Source organism: Ursus americanus, chromosome 16 (genome assembly GCF_024610735.1).
Source record: "Ursus americanus isolate L20-20 chromosome 16, mUrsAme1.1.p, whole genome shotgun sequence".
NCBI lineage: Eukaryota > Metazoa > Chordata > Mammalia > Carnivora > Ursidae > Ursus > Ursus americanus.
This window is the reverse complement of record NC_142142.1, coordinates 47,720,694-47,734,990: the sequence shown is the minus strand read 5'-3', so window position 1 is coordinate 47,734,990 and position 14,297 is coordinate 47,720,694. Positions and strand designations below refer to the sequence as shown.

The following is a 14,297-nucleotide window of genomic DNA, read 5'->3' as shown; positions in this document are numbered from 1 at the left end:
CTGAAATCTCAGGATGCCACGGGCCTTGCAAAAGGGACACAGAATAAAGGTCAGAGAGCTAGCACGTCCTCCCGCAAAGGCACCTCGGGATTGTATTACATTACAGCCTAGAGCTCGCCTGGTGAGGAAACTGAAGCCAGGGGCAGGAAGTGAGTTCATCAGGTTCACACAGAAAATTAGCGACAGAGCCAGGACAAAATTCCAGGTAAGTCTGGAAAGGTTCAGCCCAGTGCGCCTTTCTGTAAAGCAGCAGCCTCTCGGCTGCCCAGGCTCCCCTCCGACCCGTCCCTACCTCACTCTGATGTGACAATTTACTCCTCCTTGGCTCCTACTGTGTCCCCTCAGGACGGCCAAGGGGAAGAGCAGAAGCAGTGCCTGTGTAGCCCCGACCAGGCCCCTGCAGGCCTCTCCGTCGCCATGGCAACCGGAGCTTAGTTGAGGAGGACCCGCTCCCCCGGCGCCCCCTCCCATTCACGCAGCGGACGTGACACGTGCGGCAGGGTCACGTGTTGTTGTTGGGCCGTGAAAGCTGCTTCCGGGTCAATGCAGGACACTGGGCTCCGGCGGCCAGAGTAGGGGACCAGGTGAAGCGGAGCCGGGCCGGGGCCGGCCGGGACCAGGCCGGAGGCTGAGCGGCGGCGACGGCGGTGGCCGGGAGGGGGGAGGAGAGGCGCAGCCCGAGGAGCCGCCGCAGCAGCTCCCCCGCCTCCCGGGCTGAGGGGTGAGTGGAGCCCGGGCCCGCCGGCTCTGCCGGCTTCTCGAGGCCCCAGGCGCTCCTCTCCGGAGCCGAGGCGCGGAGGGCCGTTCCTGCCTGGGCGCAGTGTGGGGAAACGCGGGCAAGAACTCGGAGCGGGACGAGGCCTGCCTGGGAGGAGGGAAGGGATGGGCCACCTGCCCGAGGCTGGAGGGGGGATGGGGCCTGACCAGGCTGGGGAGGCGCGGGGAGGGATGTGGGCTGGGAGGAGGCGGAGGGCCTGGGGGGTGGGGGGCAGGCCGGAGCCTGACCTGGGAGAATCCCGGCTTCTCACCGTGCCCCAGGGACATGGGGGATGGAAAGATGCCCCCTGGGTGGTTGGAGATGGAGACGAGTCTGGGGCTGCTGGGGAAATAGGAAACTTTATCTCTGAACTACTGTATCCAAAGGAAAAAAAAAAAAAAGTAGAGGGCATGTCCCCAGGGAGGTTTGGTGGGGAACGGAGCTGGCGGGCTTTTCCAGGCGCCTGGGACACTAGGCCTGACCCTTCCAGGGGCTGATGAAAGGATGCGGTAGTTTAAGACGGGCTTTTGGGAGAATCGTTTTGCCCTCGAGTTGGGAGACGCTGAAAGTGAGGGGACTGGAGTAAGATGGGGCCTGGGAGGAGGGTACCCTGTCCTGGAATCTGGGAAGGGGGCAGTGGAAGGATCTGTGTGGAGCTTCATTCTTTGTTGAGAATGGGAAGTACAAAGTTCTAGATCCTCTCCCTAGGAAGACATTCTGGGAATTGATGAAGTGAGAAGATTTCATACTGTCTTCTCTTGATACAGTGATTCTAGAAGTTGAGGTTAAGGAAAGTTGTTTGGAAGAGTTGAACTGTTGACAGCCAGTGGAGGAAGGAGGAGCTCTAGTCTAAAGGTTGCTAAGTTACTCGGAACTTGTAGGCACCGCCTAGGGCTGGTGTTTGGGGAAGTTAGCAACCCTTTTAGGTCCAGATACAGGCTTAGCTGGGGCTGTCCCCCTTCTATTTACGCTGCCCTGGAGCTCTTAAATTGGTTTCCAAGAGGCCATGTTGAGCAAAGAGATTACATGTAGATGCTGAGGACTAATGAAAACACTCAGCCTTTGGGTCCTGAGGCATTAGAACTAGATCTCTAGGGTAGGAGCTTTCAAACTTATTTTTTTAAATCATGCCCCATATTAAGAAGTACTTTTTACATTATGATCTAGTACATACATATATATGAATGAAAGTTTCACACAGCACTCTTTACCCTTATTACATGTGATGCATTCTGATAATTTCTATTATGTTCCATTCTCTTTCATTAAAAATGCCGACTGAAATCCACTAAATTGATTTGTAGGTCACAGGTTGCCCTTTGAAAAACACTCTCCTAGGCACATTTCTTTGGCCTCAGTTAGTGTCCTCATGTTGTATGATACTAGAGAGCCAGGATGATTATAAGGAGATAAGTTTGGGTGGGGGTGCAATTGACTGCTTCATTTGTTTACATATTTATAATGTAGCATATTTGGCGTTTTGGAGCATAACCTTAATCTTTGATATCTTAATGTGGCCTGATAATTTTATGAAATTTTTGAAGTGTATGCTTTAATTTTCTCTATCCTTTGCCATGTCAAAGAAAATGAGAGGCCTAGTTCCATTTAGTTGACTTATCCCTACAATATACGTAAGGTAATTTTAATGTTATAGTGTTGTAAATATATGCTGATTTGCTTTTCTGCTATTTAAAAACTCTCAAGCTGAAACCTAAACTCTTCTCACTCCGGTAATACATGGTTTAATAATTCTACATAATTAAAGATATAGGTTCATGGCTTTAATATATGTTTTAAACTTAATCATAAACCTAAGTGTAACTTTGAGTCAGTTAACATCTTAATCCCCCCAATGATGTTTTCATCTGTTTATAAAACAGATGAGGTCTTTATATGAACAGTATCATAATAAACATTAATGAGCATTGGTGAACAAAGTTGCTATGTTTAAAAGTCTTTTCAAAGGTTGTCATCCAGCCTATCGTTACATGATGTCGAGTGTCAAGTAATGTTGCCTGATTTCAGTAGGTAAATTAATAGGGTATGTATTTAAGACCAGTTTATTGGTGTTAATTCTTGTTGAGAACGCCTTCATATTATTTGGGACATGGAATTCAAAGTCATAGCCATCAGGAAAGAATTGCTCAAATTAAACTTCATCATTAGGGCCATATTCTTGTTGAGATTCCTTATGAAAGCATTTTTAATCATCTTCAAACTTTGTGTGTTGTAAATTATTTATTTATTTATTGACTATATCTTGGGTACTGGTGAGAGGGTCTATGTTGGCATATATCAGCCATCCTTTAAAAAATTACCTTTTTATCAGGTGAATATTTGTTTTGAAATCTTTAGCTTTAAAGAATGTTTAAAAGCTTTCTTTTTGTGGTAGTTGCTTGGGACATGAAGGAAGAATCTCATTAATTTCGTTTTTCTGGGAATCATGTATACCTGTCAATAAACAGTTGTGGAGAACTTACCCTGAGTGATTGTGTGTGCTTTTTTATAGTTTTTATTTTTTCTCTCGAACCTCAGACTCTTAGGTATGTCCACCTATAGCAGGCTCTTTTCTCCTAATTTTTGCTTTCAAACTGCTGTGGGTTTGGTGAAATTAGATGCTTACATTTGTTAGAACTTTGTGTAGAATGAGATTGTGCAGCTCTGAATAATATTCTTTCTATTATATATGTGTATATGTTTATTATATATACACAAATACTTTTTTTAGTGTATGAACTATGTGACATGTATTTTGGCTAGTCAGAGGCCTATCTACTGACCTCTTAATTGTGGGCTGTGTTTTATGTAAGTGAACTCTTTATATATTTAGTCTAATTAGCTATATAGGCAAAAGTTCTAAAAAGTAACACGAAACTGACAGTGATACAATTTGGACATAAGGAGTGAAGCCCTTAGTTAGCTGTGATTGTTGCCTTTGCCCTACATGCAGTGAGTCATGAAGAGTTGCCATTCCTTCCTTTTTAATCTTTTCCTTTACCCTCTCCCTGACTTTCATTTCTTTGAGATTAGAGTGCTAACAGCCTCACTATTCCCATTGTCTGTTATTCTTGTTCTGCTAGATCTTGCATAGCTTCGTCAGAGTACTCTTGGAAAGAACAACACCCTAATTTATCATTTCTCTCCTCCAAAACCATTAACTTCCTAGTGCCAGCACTGAACAAAGCCCATACTGTTTACGTTGACATTGACGGTATTCTAGAGCCTCCATTTTTTTTCTGACTTTGTATTTCCATCCTAACTGCAGATCCTCTGTTCCTGTCAAGCTGTCTGCTCATTGTACTTTCTTTTGTAACATTATTCCTGAAAGTCTGGGGAATGTGTTCTTCATGAATTCCTACTCATCATTTTATTACAGATGACTCTTCTTCCTTGAAGTCTGTCTTGTCTGTGCTGTCCACACTACTCTTCCTACCTTGCTTTGTATTATGTGTATATTGCTGTTTTTACCCCTTTTAGATTGTAAATTCAGAGAGGACAGGAGGCTCAAATAACCTCTAATCTTTAGGACACCTAGCACAGGGTTTATCAGAGCTCATGGACCAAGTGAATGAGAATTGACTGAATTTATGGTGAAAATTGCAGGTCTCTGAAAATTCCACCCTTGAGAGTAAATCAGAATCTTGGGATTTGCCTGGGTGGGTCTTCTGTACAGTAAGATTTGAGAATTACTTACCTAGCATGATGCTTTACATTACAGTAGGTACACACAATTTTTGAGCTGTGCCATTTGTCTGGACTTTCCTATTCTCAGCATTCATAATAATAATAATGACGATTTGTTGACTACTTCTGCATGCCGGATACAACTAGATGCTTTTAAAACGTCATTTAATCTTCACAGTGACTCTAATGACTACGAAATAGCTATTAATAGTTCCATTTTACAAATGAGAAAGCAGACATAAAGAGGTAAGTAACTTGTTCAAATTCCAGTGCAGATCCGTGATTGAGCTTAGGCTGAACCAAAGCCCCATGCTCTTAATCACAATGCTCTTCTAAAAACATTTAAACAAGATGACACACTTCCAAATCTCTAGACTGTGGCTGTGTGAAACTTTTACTAATAATTCATTAATGGCCCTTAGGAATGTGATCTATTACTAGCACTGTTAAGGATAATTTAAAATTTTGAGATTAATGCTTTCCCAGTGATTTTCAGAATTTCTCTTTCGAGTCTGTCATACTTGTCACTGGTATGCTTGATTTTCATTTCACTGCCAGAAGGTATTACCTCAAAGTAAAATTCACTCTTTAATTCATTCAGCAAATATTTGTTGCCCTGTGCCAGCTATTCCTCCATGGAACACTGAGCTGGACTGACAAATACCTACCTTTGTGGGACTTAGGTTCTGATGGAAAGGGACTGAAGCCCTAAATTAATGTATAGTGGAAAGTGCCATAAAGAACGAGAGAGGCTGGAGTAATCAGTGATTGATGGTAGCAGTGGAGCTATTTTTGATGGGTTGGTCAGAGGCAGCCTCATCGAGAAGGTAACATCTGTGTTTAAATTTCAGGCTTGGATGCTGAGACGAAGCCAGCAAAACCAAGAGCCAGGTAAAAGACATTCCTGTGAGAATGCCTTACGAGGGAATCAGCCTGGCAGTTTTGAGAAGTAGAAAGCCATGCTGGCTGAAACCTAGTGAGTAGGAGGAGGTGAGGTCAGAGAGGTGAGCAGAGAACGGATTAGAGGGAGCCCTGAAGACTACGATAGAGATTGGGTGTCATTCTAGTGTGAAGGGAAGCCTTTGGAGAACTTAAAGGACATGATTTGATTTAACCAGGAAGGAAGCTACCGCAGTCCCAGTGAGAGGTCGATGGAGGCTTAAACCAGAGTAAAGTAATGGAGACAGAATTGGGCAGAATTGGAGGGTTTGAGAGATACTGTTGATAAACCTCGCTAATTAATTACATGGGGGTGTTAGAGGAAGAGAGAAATCCAATATAGTTGCATAGGTGGGGACTGGTGGAAGACGAGCAAGTTTGAGGAAATTAAGAGTTCTGTTTTTGCCCCCTGTGTGCCCGCCCTCCAAGGATACCACAACCCTGAATTTTGTGTTTGTTACTCTCTGACTTTTCTTTATAGTTTGTATTACATATGTGTGTGACCCTCAACAATATGATGATTAATATTCTGTTTTTGAATTTTGTATAAGTGGAATTGTGCTATATATATTTTTGTGATTATTTTATCATTTCAATGGTGTTTTTTAAAAAATACTAGTTTCAGGTATATAGCCTTATAATTCTCATCTGTATGTACTACACAGTGGTCACTACCATAAGTCTAGTTGCCATCCATCACCAATCAGTTGATTTCCTTCACCTATTTCACCCCCCACAGCCACCCTTCCCCTCTGATAACCATCATTCTGTCCTCTGTATCTTTGAGTTTATTTTTGTTGTATTTCGTTTGTTCATTTGTTTTTTATTTTATTTTTTTATTTTTATTTTTTAAAGATTTTATTTATTTACTTGACAGAGAGACAGCCAGTGAGAGAGGGAACACAAGCAGGGGGAGCAGGAGAGGAAGAAGCAAGCTCCCAGTGGATGAGCCTGATGTGGGACTCGATCCCAGGACTCTGGGATCACGCCCTGAGCCAAAGGCAGATGCTTAATGACTGAGCCACCCAGGCACCCCTGTTTTGTTTTTTAAATTCCACTTTTGAGTGAAATCATATGGTGCTTGTCTGACTTATTTCACTTAGCATGATACCCGTAAGGTCTATCCATGTTGTTGCAGTTGGCAAGATGTCATTCTTTTTTATGCTAAGTACTATTCCATTGTATAAATATACCACATCATCTTTATGCATTTATCTATCGATGTAAACTTAGGTTATTTACATATCTTGGCTATTGTAAATAATTCTGTAGTGAACATAGGGGTACATGTATCTTTTTGAATTAGTGTTTTTGTATTCTTTGGATAAATACCCCAAAGTGGGATAGCTGGATCATATGGTGGTTCTATTCTTAATATTTTGAGGAATCTCCACACTGTTTTCCACAGTGGCTGCTCCAATTTACAATCCCACCAACAGTATACAAGGGTTCCCTTTTCTCCACATCCTTACCAACACTTGTGTCTTTTCTTTTTGATAATAGCCATTTTAACAGGTGTCAAATGGTATCTCAAAATGGGTTTTGATTTGCATTTCCCTAATAGTGATGGTGAGCATTCATGTGCCTGCTGGCCATATGTATGTCGTCTTTGGAGAAATATTTATTTTGATCCTCTGCCCATTTTTTAATTGGGTTGTTTGGATTTTTTTGTTGTTAAGTTGTATGAGTTCTTTGTATATTTGGGGTATTAACCCCTTATCAGATATATGGTTTGCAAATATCTTTTCCTACTCATTTGATTGCCTTTTTGTTTTGATGATGGTTTCCTTCACCGTGCATAAGCACATTAGTTTGACGTGGTCCCATTTGTTTGTTTTTGTTTCCCTTGCCTTTGGAGTCAGATCCAAAGACATTGCTAAGACTGATGTCAGGGAGCTTACCTTCTATGCTTTCATCTAGGAATTTTATGGTTTCAGGTCTCACATTCAAGGCTTTAATCCATTTTGAGTTAATTTTGTGTATGGTATAAGATAGTGATATAGTTTCATTCCTTTGCATGTGGCTGTTCAGTTTTCCCAACATCATTTATTGAAGACTGCCCTCCATTGTACACTACTTTGTTGTAGATTAGTTGTCCATATATGTGTGGGTTTATTTCTGGGCTCCCAGTTCTGTCCCATTGATCCGTACGTCTGTTTTTGTACCAATACCATATTTAAAAAAAATTTTAAAGTATAATTAATGTACAGTGTCATAATAATTTCAAATGTACAGTACAATGATTCTATAATTCTATACATTTCTCAGTGCTCATCAAGATAAGTACTCTTAATCCCCTTTATCTATACCATACTGTTTTGATTGTTGTAGCTTTGTAGTCTAGTTTGAAATCAGGTAGCACGATATTTCCAGCTTTCTTCTTTCTCACGATTGCTTTGGCTGTTCCAGGTTTTTTATAGTTCCATACAAATTTTAGAATAATTTGTTCTGGTTCCGTGAAGTATGCCATTGGAATTTTGATAAGTATTCCATTGAATCTGTATTGCTTTGGGTAGTGTGGACATTTTAACAATATGAATTCTTCCAGTCCATGAGCATGGAATATGTTTCCATGTATTTGTGTATTCAGTTTCTTGATTTTAAAAGTCATTCATTTTGATGAGAAAGCCCTAGAGAACTATCAATTGTTAATTTCCATTGCTGTGTAACATTTTATTTATGAATATAATGTAATTTATCCCATTACCTGTTCTTGGATATAAAGGCCTTTTTTGGGCCAGGATTTTCAAAATTTCACACAGTATTGTTGTTGTGACATTCTTGGGCTTGTTTCCTGGTGCGCATGTACAAGTTCCTATAGAGTTTACACTGAGAAGTAAAATTGCTGTATTACAGGGTATGTGCCTCTTCAGCTTCGCTAGACAGTGATAAAGTGTTTTCCAGCATATTCATACCAGTTTTTATCAAGGTATTTGTACTCCCACCAGCAGTGAAAGAGCTTCTGTTCTTCCACATTTTCTCTGACACTTTGGTATTATCAGAGTTTTTAAGTTTTTCTGATTTATATAAAATAGTATTTCACTGAGATATTCATTTTCTCTTCTGAATATTATTACACTTGAACATCTTTTACATATATTTATTAGCCGTTTGAATTTTATCTTCTGTTAAATGCTGTTCATGTCTTTTGTTATTTTTCTATTGGATTGTCTTTTTCTTATTATTTTTAGGAGTTCCCCGTATTAGTTACATGTGTTGAGAGCATCTTTTTCCAGTTTCTGAGTTGTAGTTTTTCATGTCTACTGTCTTTTGATGATCAAAAGTTTTTTATTTTTCTGGTTGATTTTTCCTTAATGGATTCTTTTTGTTTTGTTTATGAAATATTTCCCTAAATCAAGATCTTAAAGCTCTTCCTCTATTAGGAAAAAGTAACTAGGGATAAAGGGATGACTTTCGCATTTTATTGGGAGTTGAGTTTTTCTGGTGAGGATTCACTTTCCTTTTCCCAGATTGATAATCACTTGTCCCAGACGAGTTACTGAAGTTTAACTTTTTCCTACTGATCTCTCTGTCATTTCCAGCCGTATTCACATGGTCCTATTTGCGGGCTGTCTTTTCTATTCCATTGACCCCCACCCCCACCCCAGTTGTTTTCTTTAACAAAGTACAGTTGGTTCTCGATTCTTGTTATTTATGGGACTTATGTAAAGTTGCCACGAACACTGAATGAGTTAATATGGAACCGTTGCTCCTAGGGGAGATACAGGGTTAGGTTCCTGCCCGCTTCTGGTCATACCATTTTTGTCAACTGATCACTACATAACCTTGTTTTATGTGTGTGTCTGTTTAAAGATGCTTTATTCAATATATATTGTTGAATTATTAACTCTGAATTCAGAGTGGATAGCACTGATAGTTCATGCCCTAGTAAATCTTCTCTAACTTGGATTTTCTCCATAAGGCATACCATAGGCTTCTCGTGGGTAAGAACAGAAGGCAGCATGAGGAGCCGTTTGCAACAGTGAAATCACCAACCAAAACCACACAAAAATGTGAACAACATGGTACTAAATCTCGAAAAGGGCACTTGTTTGTAGGATGAGAGCTGATGCAGGATGGCAGAGAGCTGCCCTGTTCTATCTCAGCAGGAAGTGTGCACGTTGGGCACCTCAAAAAACTAGTATCTGCAGATGACTGGGAACATGCTGCAAGTACTAATTTTGGGGTTACAAACAAATTTGATTGAGTGGGCGGATTTGTAAATAATGTAATAATAATGATGCTCGACTGTACTATGAAATCTTGTAAGAGAAGCAGTTTTTCAGGAAACCATTACCTTTGACACTTTTCCCCCTCTGTCATGCTTACACATGTCTTTATAACATTTTGAGAGAATAACTTAATGCAATGGATCTCTGAGCTATTAAGTTCTGATTGCCAAATGCCATTATCTCAATAAACACACTTCTTGTTAGAGAATGTTGTTATTTATAATCTCAGTATTGTTATTTAGTTCATAGGTAAATGAATTTTAGGAAAGAATTGCAACCCTTAAAATGTTGAAACCAAGTATAAATTATTAAACCCTTATTATTGTGACTCTTGTGTGAGGATCATATTTTCTCATAGGCACTCTTAGTAACTTAAGTCATAAGTTTTGTGAAGGCAGGTGCCCTTTGGAGGTTTTCAAAATGTCAACTCTTTTAATTCCTCATCTGTTAGTGATGTTTCTCTTTGCGAACATCAGTTAAGGAGTCCAAGAAAAATGAAGATTGTATACTTCATGAATCAAACCTCTCACAAAATGCATTTATGGAGACTTGCCTAGTTTATCCGTTACTCACCGTTCAAGACTCTTAAGTGAATTGTTGGTGTTAATTTGAAAAGTGTGCTGAGAGAGTAAGAACCAGAAATTTGGGGCTTGACCTATGTTCATCTTTTTTTATATACACAGCATATATTTTATTCCTTAATTTTTTTGAAATATTTTTATTGTGGTAAAATATAAAATGTACTGTTTTATCCATTTTTAAGTGTATGGTTCAGTGGCATGAAGGACATTCATGGTGTCATCCATCTCCAGAACTTCGTCATGTTCCGTAACTGAAACTCTGTCCCCCTGGATCAGGAACTCCTCATTCCCCACTCTTCCCCAGCCCCTGGCAACCATCATTCTGTTTTCTGGCTCTGCGAATTTGGTTACTCCGGATACCTCATATAGCAAAACCATATGGTATTTGTCCTTTTGTATCTGGTTTCTTTTACTTAACCTTGTCTTCAGAGGTCACTCACGTGTCACAATTTCCTTCCTTTTCAAAGCTGAATAATATTCCATCGTATAGATAGACCACATTTTCCTTACAGTCATCCATCCGTGGATAGTGGGATCATTTCCATCTTTTGGCTGTCGTAAGTAATGCTGCTGTGAACATTGGTGTACAAATTTTCCCAAGTCCAAGCTTTCAGTTCTCTTTTTATATATCCACAAGTAGGATTGCTGGATCATACGGTAATTACAGGTTTCATTTTTTGAGGAACTGCCATACTGTTTTCCACAGCAGCTATACCATTTTACATTGTTTCCAGACAGACACATATATTCATCTTTAGTCACTAAACAGTGCCTATTGTTCTGAAGTATGGCATAAATTATTAGCTTTTGCGTATGAAATGTAAAGTGTAGGGATACTAAAATAATCAGTATTAAACTTGTTGTGGCTATAGTTTTTGCAGGAGAATTTAACTTGTGCTAGGTAGCAAGTACTTCTGACTGCTCCTGATTCACTGCTCTATCATTTCATCTCTTATTTTTGGAATCTCCATGGAGAGGTACACATAATTATGCATTTCAGTTGTAGCTATGAAGCATTTTTGTTCACAAGTACTCAGATCTCAGAGTTTATTAATAAACCTGCTTTTTCTTTATTTTGTAAAGTACATTGGATATACACGCTCAGAAGTGATTAGAAAACTCATTGATTAGCACATTTATGGAATGCCAATTATATGCAAAATTCCAGCCCCTGATAGATACATAGAAGCATTATGGTATGGTCATTACCTTCAGGAGCTGTACAGTCTAAGGCCATGAGATATAAACACGTGAAATCACATCACTGTACACAATTTAAATAACAATGGCATGTGGGACAAAAATGATGCCATGCCAACACGTGATTGATTAATCGTCCACTGAATATTTTAGGCAATAGATTCCGTGAGCTCAGCTCAAAGGAAATGGATCATTATGGCAGGAGGTATCTGAAAAGGCTTCATCTGTGAAGTATACTCTGAGCAAGGTGTTGAAGAATACATAAAATGTAGACAGGTGGAGAAGAGAGGGAAAGACCTTCCAGTTAAGGAGGAATGAAATTATTAGTGTCAGACATTTTTAGTGCCTGAATCATTAGTTGGCACTAATTGGCGTAGTCCTGGGACCAAAAAATATTAGATCAAATCTACTTAACAAAAATTATAAGCCAGTCCCCCCAGGTGTATATTAATGCTACCGTGCTCCCTGGGTAGTGGTGGTAGTAATGATAAGGGCAGCAGTAGAAGCCGTAGTAAATGGATATTTATTAAGTGCTTTCTAGGTGCCAGGCACTATGCTAAATACTTTTTACCCATTAGGAGCTAGGGGCTATCTCTTACCGCTTTTTATGAATGAGACTCAGAGAACCCAAGTAATTTGCCCACCACCACACAGAGTAGTGGAGTCAATCCTGACTTAACCTCCAGGCAGTTTGGCTTTAGAATGGCAGGTGTTACCCCTGGGGCAATACCTCCGTAACATTAAACATGGAAGGGGCTAGTGAATTTTTTTTTTTTTAATAATTTGTAAACTTTGCAACTTCTCTGTGTGGCTGATGTTTAACATTCTGGTAATCCCTGGTTATGAGCCAGAATGGTTTGTAAACAACTGTAGAAGGTTGCATGCAGAGTGATGAACTAGTAGTTTGTTCCTAGTGAGGCCTTGTTTTAACTTGATAGGTTCTGTAGGTGTTCAAGAGGAGAGATAATGGGAGTAATCTCTTCTGTAAACAGCTGAGTAATGACCTTAAACTTGTGTATTCACAGCTGGAAGATAGCATGCATATATGATTTTCTTCTAATGAAAACTACTCTGTTCAAGGGACTAATATCCATTGCTTTTTGGTGAGAACAGGAAGTTGATAATAATTTTTGTGCCTTTGGTGACTAGACCAGTCAGTCCTGCTGCTTAGTTTTGTGGTTCGGGTACACTGATGTGGCTCCAAGAGGTGTTTGGCTGTAATTGTTTTCAGTTATTTTAATAAGTTGTATTTCTGTGATTTGTGCATGATGCCATATACTGTTGACCTGAAATATTCCTGTTTTTAGTAAAGATAGCATGCATGACTCAACAGACCAGGGGTATAAAAAGTATGACTTAGCATGCTGTTTGGGCCATGGAAACCCAAGCAAGTCACCTCAGTTCAGTGTCCTGTAAACAGAGATAAGTGTTAGTTTGTCTATTTCGGAAGGTGGTTATGGAAATTACTAGGCTTTAAAAGATTGTGAATCTTGGTGTGGGGACACTTGGCTTTTGGGAAACTTCAGCTCAAGAGTGAATGTATCTACCTGCTGAATTTTGAGTGAGTGTAACATTAAAGCCTTGAGATTTTCCCAAATGGAATCTGGCCACATAGAAAGGTTGGATGCAAATTTGTTGCAGTCGAGAGGGGAAGTAAGAGTGGAACTCTCCTTGGAAGCCATTGAAGTAAAGGATATAGTGAATGTTAAACGTTTTTCATTGTTCTTGTGATTGCTGAGAGTGTATGGAAAGTGCTTTTTTTTTTTTTTTTTCAGAATGCTCAATTTCATAGCATATAGACAACTTGCTGAAGCCAACATTTCTGGACAGTAAGAAGCTGTGCAAATCAAGAAAGAAGTGCTTAGAAACATTTTCAAATAAAGAGGTACTTAAGTCTAAATAGCATATTTTCTTTTTTATGTATGCATTTGTATTTTATTTTTTAAATAGCAGTGTTTTCTTAATTTTTTTCTTCTCAAATACTTTTTCATCAAAATCATAAAATTTGTGAGCTAGAGCATTTAGATCAGAAATTTCCAGTGCTGTATTTACTTCTAGTAGACTCTGGGCATGACAGGAAGTCACGTTTGCTAACGTGCTGTTGTAGATGAAAAAACGGACACTTCGTCCGACATCAGATGTGCCGCCTGTACAGTGTAGTTCTTTAGTCGGCAATACAGACAGCTCTGAAGTCCTACTCGCTGATAACAGAGTCACAGTTTTACGCACATCTTTGGTGCCACTAATATAATGAAGTAAAGGATTTGGGTTAGATATTTTAATGTCTGTCATGCTTTTAAGGTGAAACCAAGTGCTGTGCTACTAAAAAAAGCATAATCCCAAGGACCAGCCAGGAGTCTGAATTCACATTTCGTTTGGCAGTATTGGGTTTGTTTGGGTTTTTTTGTTTTGTTTTGTTTTGCTGGGTTCTGTTTTTTGTTTTTTTGGGTTTTTTTTAAATCTTCTACCAAGACGAGTTGATGTGCCACATTACTACACTTGGATGTAGTTCAGTGTGCAGCTGAGACTGAGAAATAGGGTGGTTCAGAGTAGGGCGTGAAATCGTGGTGGCATGGTGTGTTCTGATAATGGATTTATCAGCTACAGTCAAGTTGGGCACTTGGAATGCCCAGAGTAAATTTATGAATTGCTGAACCGTAATTCTACAGACTAATTCTGAAGCTTTATAGTTTATCTTCCTTATTTTTCATCCCAAGAAGACATCCACTTAGGTGTATTAGATAATGGTCAGGGGAAGTTAAATGAGTTAAAATTGCAGGTATACATACTTTATGATAAATGAAATTAGAAGCCATACAGGATGACACTGTCTAGCTTAATTATATTGCCTTGGACAATGTCCCTGAAGTGTTTTTATGGGTGAGATAGCTGCCATTTATGACG

The 14,297-nt window shown here is 39.6% G+C and overlaps 1 protein-coding gene across 4 annotated transcripts in view; it reads left to right on the top strand.

The window, feature by feature from the left end:
* The first annotated feature begins 538 nt into the window (after positions 1-538).
* TBCEL (tubulin folding cofactor E like) overlaps positions 539-14,297 on the top strand; it is a 74,884-nt gene continuing 61,125 nt past the window's right edge. Inside the window, exons 1-3 of one of the 4 annotated variants that reach the window (XM_045797995.2) lie at positions 539-721; positions 5,293-5,332; positions 13,169-13,278. The gene's annotated coding sequence lies outside the window, so the exon portion shown is untranslated. The other 3 variants (XM_045797993.2, XM_045797994.2, XM_045797996.2) reach the window with 3 other exon arrangements.